The following is a 14704-nucleotide window of genomic DNA, read 5'->3' on the forward strand; positions in this document are numbered from 1 at the left end:
CAGAAATCTCTTGCATTCCTAAACACTAACAATGAAAGATCAGAAAGAGAAATTACGGAGAAACAATCCCATTCACCGTTACAACAAAAAGAATAAAATACCAGGAATAAACCTACCTAAGGAGGTAAAAGACCTATACTCAGAAAACTGTAAGACACTGATGAAAGAAATCGAAGATGACACCAACAGATGGAAAGACATACCATGTTCTTAGATTGGAAGAATCAATATTGTGAAAATGACTATACTACCCAAAGCAATCTACAGATTAAGTTCAATCCCTATCAAATTACCAGTGACATTTTTTACAGAACTAGAACAAAAAAATCTTAAAATTTGTATGGAGACACAAAAGACCCCGAATAGCCAAAGCAGTTTTGAGTGAAAAAAACAGGGCTGGAGGAATCAGACTCCCTGACTTCAGACTATACTACAAAGCTACAGTAATCAAGACAATATGGTACTGGCATAAAAACAGAAATATAGATCCATGTAACAGGATAGAAAGCCCAGTGATAAACCCACGCACCTATGGTCTACTAATCTATGACAAAGGAGGCAAGGATATACAATGGAGAAAAGACAATTTCTTCAATAAGTGGTGCTGGGAAAACGGGACAAGTACATATCAAAGAATGAAATTAGAACACTCCCTAACACCATACACAAAAATAAACTCAAAATGCATTAGAGGTCTTCCCTGGTGGCACAGTGGTTGAGAATCTGCCTGCCAATGCAGGGGACACAGGTTCGAGCGCTGGTCTGGGAAGATCCCACATGCTGCGGAGCAACTAGTCCTGTGAGCCACAGCTACTGAGCCTGCACGTCTGGAGCCTGTGCTCCACAACAAGAGTGGCCGCGATAGTGAGAGGCCCGCCCACCGTGATGAATAGTGGCCCCTGCTTGCCGCAACTAGAGAAAGCCCTCACACAGAAACGAAGACCCAACACAGCCAAAAATAAATAAAGTAAATAAAGTAAAAATACATTAGAGACCTAAATTTAAAACCAGACACTATAAAACTCTTAGAGGAAAACAGGAAGAACACTCTTTGACATAAATCACAGCAAGATCTTTTTTGATCCACCTCCTAGAGTAATGGAAATAAAAACAAAATAAAACAAATGAGACCTAATGAAACTTAAAAGCTTTTGCAAAGCAAAGGAAACTATAAACAAAAGAAAAAGGCAAATCTCAGAATGGGAGAAAATATTTGCAAATGAATCAACAGATAAAGGATTAATTTCCAAAATACATAAACAGCTCATGCAGCTCAAAATTATAAAAACAAACAACCCAATCACAAATGGGCAGAAGATCTAAGTAGACATTTCTCCAAAGAAGACATACAGATGGCCAATAGGTACATGAAAATCTGCTCAACATCACTGATTATTAGAGAATGCAAATCAAAACTACAATGAGGTATCACCTCACACCAGTTAGAATGGCATCATCAGAAAATCTACAAAGAACAAATGCTAGAGAGGGTGTGGAGGAAAGGGAACCCTCTTGCACTGTTGGTGGGAATGTAAATTGATATAGCCACTATGGAGAACAGTTTGGAGGTTCCTTAAAAAACTAAAAATAGAATTACCATATGACCCAGCTATCCCACTACCTGTCATATACCCTGAGAAAACCATAATTCAAAAAGACACATGCACCCAATGTTCACTGCAGCACTATTTACAATAGCCAGGTCATGGAAGCAACCTAAATGCCCTTTGACAGATGAATGGATAAAGAAGATGTGGTACATATATACAATGGAATATTACTTGGCCATAAAAAGGAATGACATCAGGTGATTTGTAGAGACGTGTATGGATCTAGAGACTGTCATACAGAGTGAAGTAAGTCAGACAGAGAAAAACAAATATCATATGTTAGTTCATATATGTGGAACCTAAAAAAATGGTACAGATGAACCGGTTTGCAGGGCAGAAATAGAGACACAGATGTAGAGAACAAACATATGGACACCAAGGGGGTAAAGTGGCAGGGGTGGTGGTGGTGTGATGAATTGGTAGATTGGGTTTGACATATATACACTAATATGTATAAAATAGATAACTAATAAGAATTTGCTGTAATGAGAAAAAGAAAATGAGCTATTAGGCTACCCTTCTGACTGGGTCCTTCTGTAGGAGTCCTGGGTGAAACAGTCCCACTACTAGTCTTACCTCTTTGGAGAATCCTTCCCAGGCTGGACTTGGTACCCCTGTGTCATGCTTCTCCAGGTCTTCTGCTTCTCTCTCAGCACCCATCACGCTGATTTGTCATCTCCAGCTGATGTCTACTTACCCCACTGACTCTGGAAGTATGCGACTGAGCTCCCTCCAGGCCCTAGTATTGATCCTGGCACAGAGTGGGTGATCTATATTTGTTGAATGATTGGACGAGTGAATGAATTTAGATAATCCAGAATAGTCTTTCTAGCTTCACATTGTAAAGCAGGGAAAGATGGAACAAATATGACTTTAGGCAAGTCACCTAATCTCTCCGGACCTCAGTTTTACTTCCTGTAAAATAGATATAATAGTAATCTCTCCCAGTGTCGTGGGGCTGTTTTGATGATTAAATGAGATAATGTATGCAATACTATTAACTACCCTTACTTGAATGTTCCTTATAGTACTGGTGCTGTATTAGGCTTCAGATAATATATTTGAAGTAATAGATATAGTGGATCTTAACAAATATTTGTTTTCTTCCCCCAAAACTACTTTAAAGTTTAAATGTTCTGGGGTTTTTTTATAAAGTTTTCTTTTAAGTTAAAAAAAAAAGAATTGTAACCTACAATTCCATATCACAAAAAAAAATTCTACAGGAATGAAGAAGGAACCAAGGCCATCTTAGATGAAGAGAAACTAAAAGATTTTGTCATCAGCAGACTTATCTTAAAAGAATGACTAAAGTTCTCTAAAGAAAAGGCAAATGATAAAAAAAAAATCTAGAAACGTTAAGAAGGAAAAAGAGCTTAGTAGGCAAAAATATGGGTAAATACAATAAATATTTCTTCTCTTGAGTAATCTAAATTGTGTTTCGAAGTCAGACGAAACATCATAGCATTGTGTGATTTGGCTGTCAACGTACGTAGAGAAAATATTTAAGACAATAATATAAAAGAGGAGAGTAAAGGGATTTAAAGAGAGGTAAGACATCTACACTGTCTCAAAATGATAAAATGTCAACACCAGGAGACTATGGTAAGTTACGTATGTAAAAGGTAATACCTAGAGCCACTACTGAAAAATCGGTATAAAAGTTACAATAAAAAATACTTGACATAAATCAAAATGGAATTCTAAAAATGGTAGTCACAACACACAGGAATACCCTTGTTGCAAAACAAAACAGAGAAACCAAGAGCAGAAAGAACAAAAGAAGAAAAACCACGATGACAGAACTAAGTCTTAAATCACAAACAGCATTAATCCCTACAATTTAATTAATGAATTTGTTGATTAGTTAATTAATTAAAAGTTGGGCATTCAAAATGAAAGAATTAAGAATATCTTAGACTATATCACATTATATTTTGTATTTATTACCTGGAAAAATGAGAATTTACCAAATTACCACTGGATCTATTTCTAAAATGCATCTTCATTTCGAATTTGTAGGCTAGATGATATTTTTTTACCTGTAATTTTGAAAGAGTAGAGAGTGGTGGAAAAGTGGATACCAGTACCCAGCAAGGACTCAGGACACAGAACAATGACACTGATTACAATGTCAGCCAAGCTTGAGAGAGCTCTCCTGCCCTCTTGGAGTGGGTTTTGATCTTCATTTCTTATACAGAGCTTCATTAACTTGAAATCCCAATTTAGGAGTGTTCTTTAAGAGCAGGACCTTGTAATTTTTTTACTAAAAAGTTATTCCATTGACTTCCCTTTAGTGACAATGGTGATGTATTTACTCAAAGATAATTGCAACTTACTATATAAAAGTAGAAACATTTTATACACAGGGAAGAAGTAACCGAAATGTAATACCAAGCAAGAAAAGATAAAATTTGGAATGAAAATGTGTAGCAGAATTCTGCTGTAAACCCTAAGAAGTCATTTCTGTTTAAATTTTGTAGAAGAAAGTGTAGACTAAAACTCCTTACCATACCGTCTTAGAGTTTAGATGATCAATTCTTCTAAGCCAGAACTCAGGCACCTTAGAAAACTAAGAAGAAATCTTGACAATTCTAGCTGATCCTACTAATCTGGAAAAGTAAAAGCAAATCAAATTACAATTTATTTGTATTAAGTGTAAGCGAAGCTCACACTATCATTTGGTTTTAAACTTCTAAAACAGTCAGTTATTTTTCTATGTATCCATGAAGCCTGCTATATCCATATAATCTTCACTTTATTTATTGACAAGCTTGCCCCAGGCTTTTCACGATGGAATCTTGCTTCACAAAGAAGGGGAAGGAATTATAGGTTAGAATCCAAACCACTGACATAAAACATTCAGTGTTTTAGCTTTTAAAAACATCTCAGACTTTCTAAACCTTTAAATACATATAATTGTCTTTAACATTGACAAAGTCACTTCAGGTTGAAGGAATGTGGTAGAAAACAGAACTTTTTCTGTTCTCCTGTCCTCACTATGGAAAGGTTACTTGTTGACAGAGAAGAGAGCAAATATTTGGGGACAACTAGATGAACACCACATTCCGACTCAAATACGAGGGGTCAGGGTGACACCAACTTACATCCATGTCCCTCCCTTATGTTTCTTACTCAGTATGATCTCGATATAATAAAAAAAGGGAATGTGTGACTCTTTATATAACCTTTCACACAGGTGAACATACACTCATGCTTACACACAAGCAATGCAGCATAAAAATATTAGGCAGATTTTTCCGAAAATGTTCGCTGACTAAATGAGCATTCATTTCTCTAAATATTAATAAAAATATTGCCCTTTTGAATGTCTACTTATCTGTGAAACAGCCCTTTCTTTGTCCATGTGCCCCTCTCTTGCAAAATAATAAACGCATGAATGAAGAGTTGTGTTCTCTCATGGGCTGGTTCTTGAAAACACAACGTGAAACAAATCTCACCTGTGCAAATCTCATCTTGGTTACTGGTGAGGGGTATGCATCGACCTGAAAAACTAACAAAAATGCTTGCTATAAAGTGAGTGTGTGTCACGAACTGTCTCCTAGCCAACAGTTAAACGGATCAAAATGAACACCTTTGAAAAAGCAATCGTCTTGGTGAGATCACGTTCCCCAGTTGGTTTATAATAAGCAAGCAAGAAAGATAAGTAGTTTGATCATCTCTTCATGTAACTGTAATATAACACATTTAAATTTAAGGAAAATTATCCCTTTTTGGTAAAAACCAAATGTCTCATTAAAAGTATCCAAGATTCACACCATTCGTTTTGTTTGTAAGACTGCTGGAATCAAAGTGAGAAAACGGGCCAAAATTAACGTCAGCCAGCAGAAATTTCACCCATCCACACAGTGATTTAAGCACTGTGTCATTTGCTTGAGAAGTCCCTTAATTACGTTATGTATTGCACTTTCACTCATTAGGATTTTGCATGTCTATTAGACTGAAATGCTTTCCATCGTTTAGGGTTTGAAGCCATTTCTGACTTCCATGCTGCATTATATTTTAATAATAATTTATTCACGTATCTAACAAGTATTTTGAGGACCTATTAGATCCAAGCACCATTCTGAGGGCCCAAAAACTAAGATGCTGTCCTATTTTCAAAGACAAAAAAGACAACCCCAAACAAATGTCTGCAGTCCAAAATAATAGAATTACCCCCAAAAGTGATACAATAACACATAATAGCAAACCGTTCTCTCTGTGAACTTGAAGAGCTAATATTTGAACTGGATTCTCCTCCCACACTCTATGGTATTAACTTATGCCCCACCATTCTATGCAAATGAATGAACATGAATAAAGTAACTTAGGAAAACACTGTGAAAGTATCTCTGCATCCAGCATTTTGAATTGTGATGGTCCTTTCCTCTTAAGCCATTTTAAAATTTAAAAAAAAAAAATTTTCTAGGTTACTCTTTATTCTCCTACCTTAGGCACAAGCCATCTTGCCTCTTCCATCAAAGTCAGTTAATCCACGAACAAAATAACACCTAATCCACATGACTACGTGCACTTGAAAACTCTCTGTAAAGATCCAGGTACAGTGCTTTTTGACCAAGAAAGTGCTTCATTCATCAGATTTCCAAACCATGGGTCTTAGTTGTTATCATAGGAAAGTCATTTATTTTTTTTAAAGCTAAAAGGAAGCATTTCAACCGGTGATGATCTATATTAAATTTTTTTGAGTAACTAGAAAAATAGTTACCTAGCCCACCATAAACACAGTGCAGATGTCGTGATGGTTATCTTATCAACTTAAGAGAACAGCTCACTTCATCTCTGTTGAATCAGATTTTTTAAAAAATCAATTTCCCAGCATGTATCTGTTCTTTTTTCAGATATCCAGTTATAATATTTATCTTAAAGTAACAACTTATCAAATAATTGTATATTACCGATTATAGAAATGATGCCTGTCTTGATGGACTCAAAAGTAATTCAAACACAACATATTGGAACTTATATTGCAAATAAAATACATCTGTTTATCTCAAATGGCATAGATATTGGCTAAAGCGATATTTTCAAAGTCATGAAAATAAGGTAATAGCAAAAGGTGTGGAGAATGCTAAAGCCTGACAGCTCCCGAAGGCTAGGGCCATTCCATTTTCTCTTCATTCTGCAGCAAGGAAATATTGATTATTTGCATTCCGGGCCTACCTGTTTCCAATATCTCTGTTTTTGTGGACTGTGGTGATATTTAGTAGTAGAGTTCTTGTATGGATATCATCAACTAAATTCAGTTTGTTTGTATATAAAAAACAAACCAATAAAACACATTCTAAAAGATTCACAAAGATTGTCTCAAGGCTGAAATAAGGTCTTCTTTGTGTAAAAACATATGCTCTATGAGAATTCTTTGTCAAGTGAAAATTGCTATGTAAAACAGTGTTGTTATAGTTCATTATAGACCTAAAGTGAAAAGTAAAAAGAAACAACGGAGCAGGCATCATCTTTGAGAAGGGCTTTGCCCTTCTTCCCTTGCGCTCGCGCCATGCCTGCTGCTTCCGAGGCAAGCCTGCGATTTTGCCTGCCCAGGGCTGTGTGGGTCATGGGAGCCTGCTCGGTCTGGGAGGGGCAGTCTGGAAATGCTTGGGGATCAGGGTCCTGAGAGCAGCCACAGGTGACAAATGACTAAGGGTGGCTGGTGGTGAACGTGGCAGCCCCATCACTCCTTGGGTGGCAGAGCTCTCAGACATTGTCCACACTGTCCTACAAGCTCCAAAGTAGGACTGAGTCCTGTCACCCACAGCCGTGACCTGCTCCCTTCCTTTCATTTCCTTCCTAGGGTCCCCTTCCAAATTGATTGTTGTACCTGAATCCTTGTATCAGAGTCTATTTCCGAAGGAACCCAATCTAAGACGGAAAGGTTGAGTATTATACTAGAAAAATCATCCACTTTAGCATAAAAACCAAACTGTGACCCCCAGCTCTGCTATCATCAATGAGTAAGGCGGGGTTCTGCTATCTATTTACATTCAAGGGGGGTACACAAAGTCCCTTGTAGAGTTTTAGGGGTCATCTGTGAAGAAAATAAAATGAAGTGAGAACATGCTGTATAGCACAGGGGACTCTACTTAGTGCTCTGTGTTGACCTAAATGGGAAGGAAATCCAAAAGAAGAGGGGATATATGTACACACATGGCTAATTCACTTAGCTGTACAGTAGAAACTAACACAACATTGTAAAACAACTATATATTTGTTAAATTTAATAAATTAAATAAATAAATAAGATAAAATGATACATTAGGTACAATGATAAATGTTTATTTTTAAGGAAAAAAGAAGTCACAACGAATTACAAATTTTAAAAACCTGACAAATATCACAAATACAACTTAGAGAAAAAATCTTTATTATTAATTAACTACCTAGTTCACCTCTTTACCCCTCTGCGTTTTAACTGAATAGTTTTTGAATGCCAAATAAGCTCATAGTGTTTCCTATAGATATGTTACATAGAAAAATTTAAAAGACTATTCTATGTTATCTTATAGGTAATTAAGTCTTCCCTAGAATGACTGATTGGGTTTTTGGTTGATAATTTAAACTGTAAAAATTGTAAACTTAAAATATTTATGCTAAAAAAAGTTTACACTTCTTTCTGATTCGTATTTCATTTTTCTTAATGCCACATAACATTTTAAGACTTCAGTCCCATCTAGAAGACATATTTCTGTGTATTAATACTGCATGCTTTTGCCCTATAAACACTGGAATTCTTATAAGTTCTAATTTACACAATTCTCATAAAAATAGTATGTATTTTAAATTGGACATAGTGCATCATAAAGAGCATTTCTGGGGAGCCAAGTACTTCCGTTTGCGTTATGTGTTGTTAGCAGCAAAGCCTCTTATAACTTCCATAACTGATGCTTAGACATTATTTCCACAGACATGTTTCTGGCTTTGTTCATTTCAACCCTTGTTTTTTCTCTGCCACCCTCATATGTCTGGGGCCATGTGGCTTGAGACACATTTTTATTTCAAGAAAACCTCTGTATGAGTTGAAACAGGGGAATGGTGAGAGCCTTTCTGGAAAGTATTCCTACCCTGGGATGTCTAGAAACAACTTAATTATACGTGGCAGTGAATGTCACGTATATCTCAGTAAACTCAAGTTAAGCTTATCTTCCAAACCAATTTCTCCTGGGCCAAGTCTCAAAAATGTCCATAGCCATTCCACCTTGAGCCAACCCAAAAGTATGACTACAAAGAAATGAAGACCATGCGAACACGCATATTATCTGCAAGTTTCCTAACCGTACATGGTAGTGAGAATGCATGCGGCCTTGGAAGAGCCTTAGAAACTTGGAAGTGTTCCATGTAAATGAGGGATCCCAGAGCTTAAGTTTTATGGTAAAGCCTTGGATAGTCCTCTGTAACATTGAAATGGTAGTGCTGTGTCAGACAGGATTCTGAAGATACATGAGACACGTGTGATGGTACTTCCAGAGGCGTTAAGTGAAGGCTTTATTGAAGGAACATCTTTATAGAGGGACTAGTTACTGAGGTATGGCAGAAGTTTAGGAACAAAAAAGCTATAGTTAGGTACCAAGGTCCTACCAAGCCTGGAAAGTTAGGGTAAGGGGAGGAGGATTAATTCCCGGGGCACAGGGAGAAGGGCCCTGGAATGTGCAACGCTCAGGAGCTGAGGCCAGGGATAACGCATACGCTGCCAGAGCCACCCCGCCAGCTGTGTGCTGGGGAACTTCATTCAGAGAAATCCACAGAATTCAGCTAGTCCAGGGGCCCCGGGGATGATGCATCCACAGAGGTCACCCCCCTGGGACAGGGGGCAGGGATGAGTGGGGCAAAGGGGGCAAATCTGAGGGTACAAATCGAAATAAGCAGTACAAGTATCTGCACAGCATTGCAGCCAACAGTAGATTCGACAACATGTATATGAATGCCTCCAGCACAGGGCGGGCTCACAGATCCAGCCTCACACGGTCAGATCAGTCCCGTTATTTCTGGGATGAGATACTTCAGTGACTTTACAGCAAAGCGGGAAGAAATATCACAGCATTTGATGGGAAGAACATCCTAATAATGCCATGCCAGAAGTCAAGCTAGACAGTTTTCTAATTGCCGTTACTTCCAGAAAAACTCTTCTCAATATCACACCTCTAGTGAACGGTGAATTTACAGAAAGTACAAAGCCTTCTCCCGTTACTGAATTTTTCACTCTTTAATTATTATAGCCAATCACCTCTAAAGGAGTAGCGATTCCTGGTGTAGATTTGGAAAGTGAGGATGGGTTAAGAATTCACTCTGAGGAACAGGAGCACATCTGAGTCGGGTTACCCAAGAACCAGCAGCACGGCTGAGTGGAAAGGTGCTGAGATCCTAACAAAACTGGGGGGTCCACAGGGAGAACGCTGCTTCTGTGTGGCTTTGTATCCTCATCTATGAAATGAGGGGCAGGAACTAGATAATGGATCCCTAACTGTGCACTGAACCCCCCTGAGGTTCACCTCTCTCGCAGAGCTCTGGGGTCACCCCTACACATTCTGAGTTACTCTCCTCTTATCCATTTGTGTGGATTTCACAAGAAAGTCCACAGTTGACAGAAAATATTTGAACCCCCCCCCCAGGATCTCAAAGATTTCTTCTTGCTCCAAAAACTAGAATGTCAAAACCCAAATGTTTTAAAAACCTACTTTTTTAAAGGCCCAACATTTTATCTCGGTTGGCCTTGCATCCAAGTCACAGCAGAAAGCTTACATTTATTTCAGATCAACAGATATTTATTGAGTTTGAACTCTGTAAGGCACAGCTATAAGGATATGTCGCCTTAGGTTCATTCTAGTTTAGAATGCAAAGGGGAAAAAGGACAGGCATAGAAATTTGAAATTCCACAAAGACGTAAAATAATTCGCAAGTAACCGCATAAAGGTGTAGAATGTTTCTCTTATAGAGAAAAATAAATAAAGTGAGCTTTATTATTTCAAACTCATGAAGAATTCAGTCGTTTCAATGCAGGTAAAAAAATTACAAAATGTATCATTTTTTTCTGAAATCTTGAGCGAACAACCATCTTCTCGGTGAGGAGCCAGCTAGGGTCTCCTACTATGTAATTAAAATAAGTATTTGTTCAAATGTAGCCCGATTGTACTAGCTAACCCTTGTGCTGTGGAATGTGGCCCAGAGCATGGGAACACAAAAAACTAGGGGTCACCCACAGACTAACTTTCCGTTTCAGGCAACGAAACTCTGAAAAAATAGTCACCATAAAATATTCTTGAAATACATGTGACTAGGTACTGATTGCTTCACAAAGTACCTGTCAGATTGTACTGTGAAGAACTGACCTGTATTTTTTAAATTTTATTTCATTGAAGTATAGTTGATTTACAATGTTGTGTTAATTTCTGCTGTACAGCAAAGTGATTCAGTTACACATATATTATCCTTTTTCATATTCTTTTCCATGATGGTTTATCACAGGATATTGAATATAGTTCCCTGTGCTATATGGTAGGACCTTGTTATTTATCCATCCTGTATATACTAGTTTGCATCTGCTAATCCTGAACTCCCGGTCCATCCCTCCCCCACTGCGACTTCCTCTGGGCAACCCCAAGTCTGTTCTCTGTATCTGTGAGTTGACTTATATTTTTTAAAGATCTGGAAGGAAAAAAAAAAAAGTCACTGTTAAGAACAGTCAAAAAATAACCATGTCCTTTCATCAAGACTAAAGGAAATTTTGCAAATTACCTACACTTAGTGTTTGGCAGAAACAGCCTCTATAAGATGGACATGTGACCTGTCCTTGAACGCCTGGCTTTGTGACGCCTGGCTTTATTAGCCCGAGCTAATATCAATATTTACTTCTACACCTAATACAATTTTATAGCAGCTAAAATGGGAATGGCGCCTCTGATCATCTCGCTGCGTATTGTAGTCAAGATCATGTCCACCAAAGGCTCCTTGATGGGTTTCAAATTTCACCACTCTCCTTCTTTCCATCTGGTTGTGTATCAAGCTGCTGATTCCAAAACAACTATCCCTCCCCACCTGTTTCTGGGTTTGTTCCCATAGGAAATCGGTCCCAGGCGTCTTGGCTTTGTGGATATTAAGAACACTTGTTCTTTACCTCATGCTTTATTCCTTTCCCCCACACACCACAACAAGCCCTGTACAAGATGCCCACTAGTTCCGGGATGCGAATTGCAGTCGCTTTGACATCTCTTTTTCTGCACCACTTGACTGCCCAAATCTCCCTGTGAGAGCCAAGTTATTTATCTTTTTTGACTTGAAACCAGTGTTACATGATCTACTTAGGTTTTTATTCTGAGAGCTCAAAAAGAAAATTCCTCTTTGAGAGAGAATACTTTTTTCCCCTCTTTTTTCAAAGTTTAACATGCCATCTCTAGTTATTTGTTGGTCCACTTACGTGTGTCCATATCACAAAGGCTGCAAAATAAATATAATTTGCAAAACTTCAGATATTGACATTTCAGAGGGAAAATGGAGACATTCCATTTATAACTACTTACTAAATTACAGAAGCATAATCCTGGTTTTTGCACAGGTTATCACTATCATCATGAAGATTAATATTCATTGAGTTTAGAGGTCGGTCTTACCTGCAATTTGAATCGCGCTTTACACAAGAGGTAACTGTAGCTCAGGGATGTCGTCAGCCTGGCCTCAGGTCATACAATGATGGTAAGTGACAAGCTTGCATTCAAACCTTAGCGTTTGGCTTAAAATGGCTTTGTGCTTCCTATTAGGAAAATAACCCATGCAGGATTTCAAGGAGGTGACAATAAAAATAGTGTGGTTTTTACTTTTGTGCCCTGAAACACTTAAAATATTTTCACTGGGGCTGCTGTTCCCAGCAAAAAGCATTCGTTTTACATTCCTGAAACTAACAAAAGTTGACCTGTGAAGAGCTCTGAATGGCAGGGAGGTCAACGTGTGCCCGGGCCCTGTATTCCAGCCATTTGCAAACAATTTTGTGAAGAGGGTCTAGGACCCCGTGAATAGCTAGGTTTCTCCCAGCAGAGGTGCATTTTCAGGTGTAAACTTAATGAAAACCCGCTCTGTCCTTTCTCTCTAAACACAGATGTCCTGCTGTTTATTGAACCCTAAAGGGGAGGCTTGGATTAGATCAAATGGTATTTCTGAGGTTGAATAAAGTGGTATTTCTGTTGATACTAACTGGCGGGCCCTCAGGGTGGTACATCTTCAAAATGCATTCTACTGAAGTATTTAACTATTTGGGAGGCAGACAGACCTCAGCTTTATCAGCTCTGCTACAGATAGGAATCGTTCTATAGTCCACGCTATCACCTGTGAATTGAGGTAACAACAAGCATAGTTCACAGGAAAATAAAATGAGATCTATAAAGTGATTAGCTGGGCACTAACAATGGTCATAATTGTCAGAATGAATCTGCCCTTTGACCTTTACCTTTGTTGACTTTGCACCCCACTGCAGCTTCTCCTCTTAGCAAACTTAGTTGACCCTATAGGTCCTAGGTCAAGTACTACTTCTTCTATTCCTTACGTTCTCTCACAGCTTATTTAAGTATTGTCAACTGAAACAAAAAAGCACAACCTAAAAGTTGAGAATTCTGTTTTATTCTGCGGACAAAACTGACGACTCAAGCCTAGGACGCAGAGAGCTGTGAGGGACCCCTGTGAAGGGGACAGGGCGGAGCCAGGATCTAGAGGGGTTTTTGCAACAAAAGCCAGGTAGTCAGATCTTCAAAAGATGACTGTTCATTAAAGAAAACCAGACATCTCAAGTTCATGAATTTAGCGCTTTTCTATGTATAGGAAGAGGCAAGAGTCTGGGCTCACTGGAATCTTTCCTTTGATCTGCATCTCAGCTGTCTGGGGCCAGGATCCTGCTTCTCTCCGTCCTGAGTCCCCTGAGGGTGCACAGCTGAGGGGGGGCTGCAGTGGCTGAGAGCTTGCTGGCTACAGCCTCCTTTGTTTAGCGATATGACAGGTGGCATTTTTCATCCACAGTCTCCACCTGAGTTTGCACTCCTATCATGATTGCCTGGTGGTAGTTAAGGTACCCAACTATCTTCTGGATCAGTCTCTAAGACCTTGGGAAGAGCCGTATCCTCTCCAGTGCACACCTAGGGCCTAGCGCAGGGCAGGGCTTCCATAAACACGTATCGTGTCCATCAATTAGCCACAAATTGCCACAAATCCAATGTGCTATTTTTGTAAACCTCTCCAGTGTATATTTAAGATTCCTTTATAAGATGCTGAAAAGGCATATTTCAGCTTTGTCTGAGAATAATTGGTGAATGCTCACATTACCAGAATCCTAAGAATAGACTAGAGCCACTTCATGAGCTTAGACTCTCAGGACTTGGTAATATATTCTTCCAAGATAACTCTCCAGAGTTTTCATCTGTCATCAGAACTCAGTCAAGCTGAATGCAAGTCGCAAACATGGTGAGCATAAGTGTAGACAAGTCCTGGGTTCAGGGAGCAGAATCGGACCAGCTCTCAGTAACCAAGAGGCACGGCCCCAGCCCTGCACCTCTTCCCTGAGGACGTCTTGGGACGATAGAGTGGAATGATCCCCAGAGTGGGATGTTGGGCCATTTTTATGGAAACCAACCAACAGCTTCTACATCTTTAGCACCTTGGCATTTTCAAAGTTCCTACCAGAAACGATTGCTAAGACCTAGACGAAACAGGCTCTTATGTGTAAAGAATTCTGACGTTTGGGTCACAATATCCCTAGAAGCCCAAATTTTCTAGAAAGGGAGTAAAAGGATCTTTCCTTGGTCACTAAAACTCCCCAAGTATTTCCACCGCAACAGAAATGAATAAATGGAGACACCCACCTGAGTTTGCTTCTATTTCTCTTCCTAGTCAAGCTTCTTCACTGGCAGGTATGAAAATCCTCTTTCAGAGCAAGGCTCTCAAGATCTCTGCCACTTTAAGTTAAGTCTGAAAGAGGGCTCGGTTTGCTTATTTGGGGCCAAAGGGAGGTGAGTCACCTGCATTAGGGTCAATCCACAAAAAACTAACTCAGTCCTGAAGACTTCTGTTTTGGCATAAGATTTATGGGAAACAGTCTATTATTTTTT

This window comes from Kogia breviceps, chromosome 11 (assembly GCF_026419965.1).
Source record: "Kogia breviceps isolate mKogBre1 chromosome 11, mKogBre1 haplotype 1, whole genome shotgun sequence".
NCBI lineage: Eukaryota > Metazoa > Chordata > Mammalia > Artiodactyla > Physeteridae > Kogia > Kogia breviceps.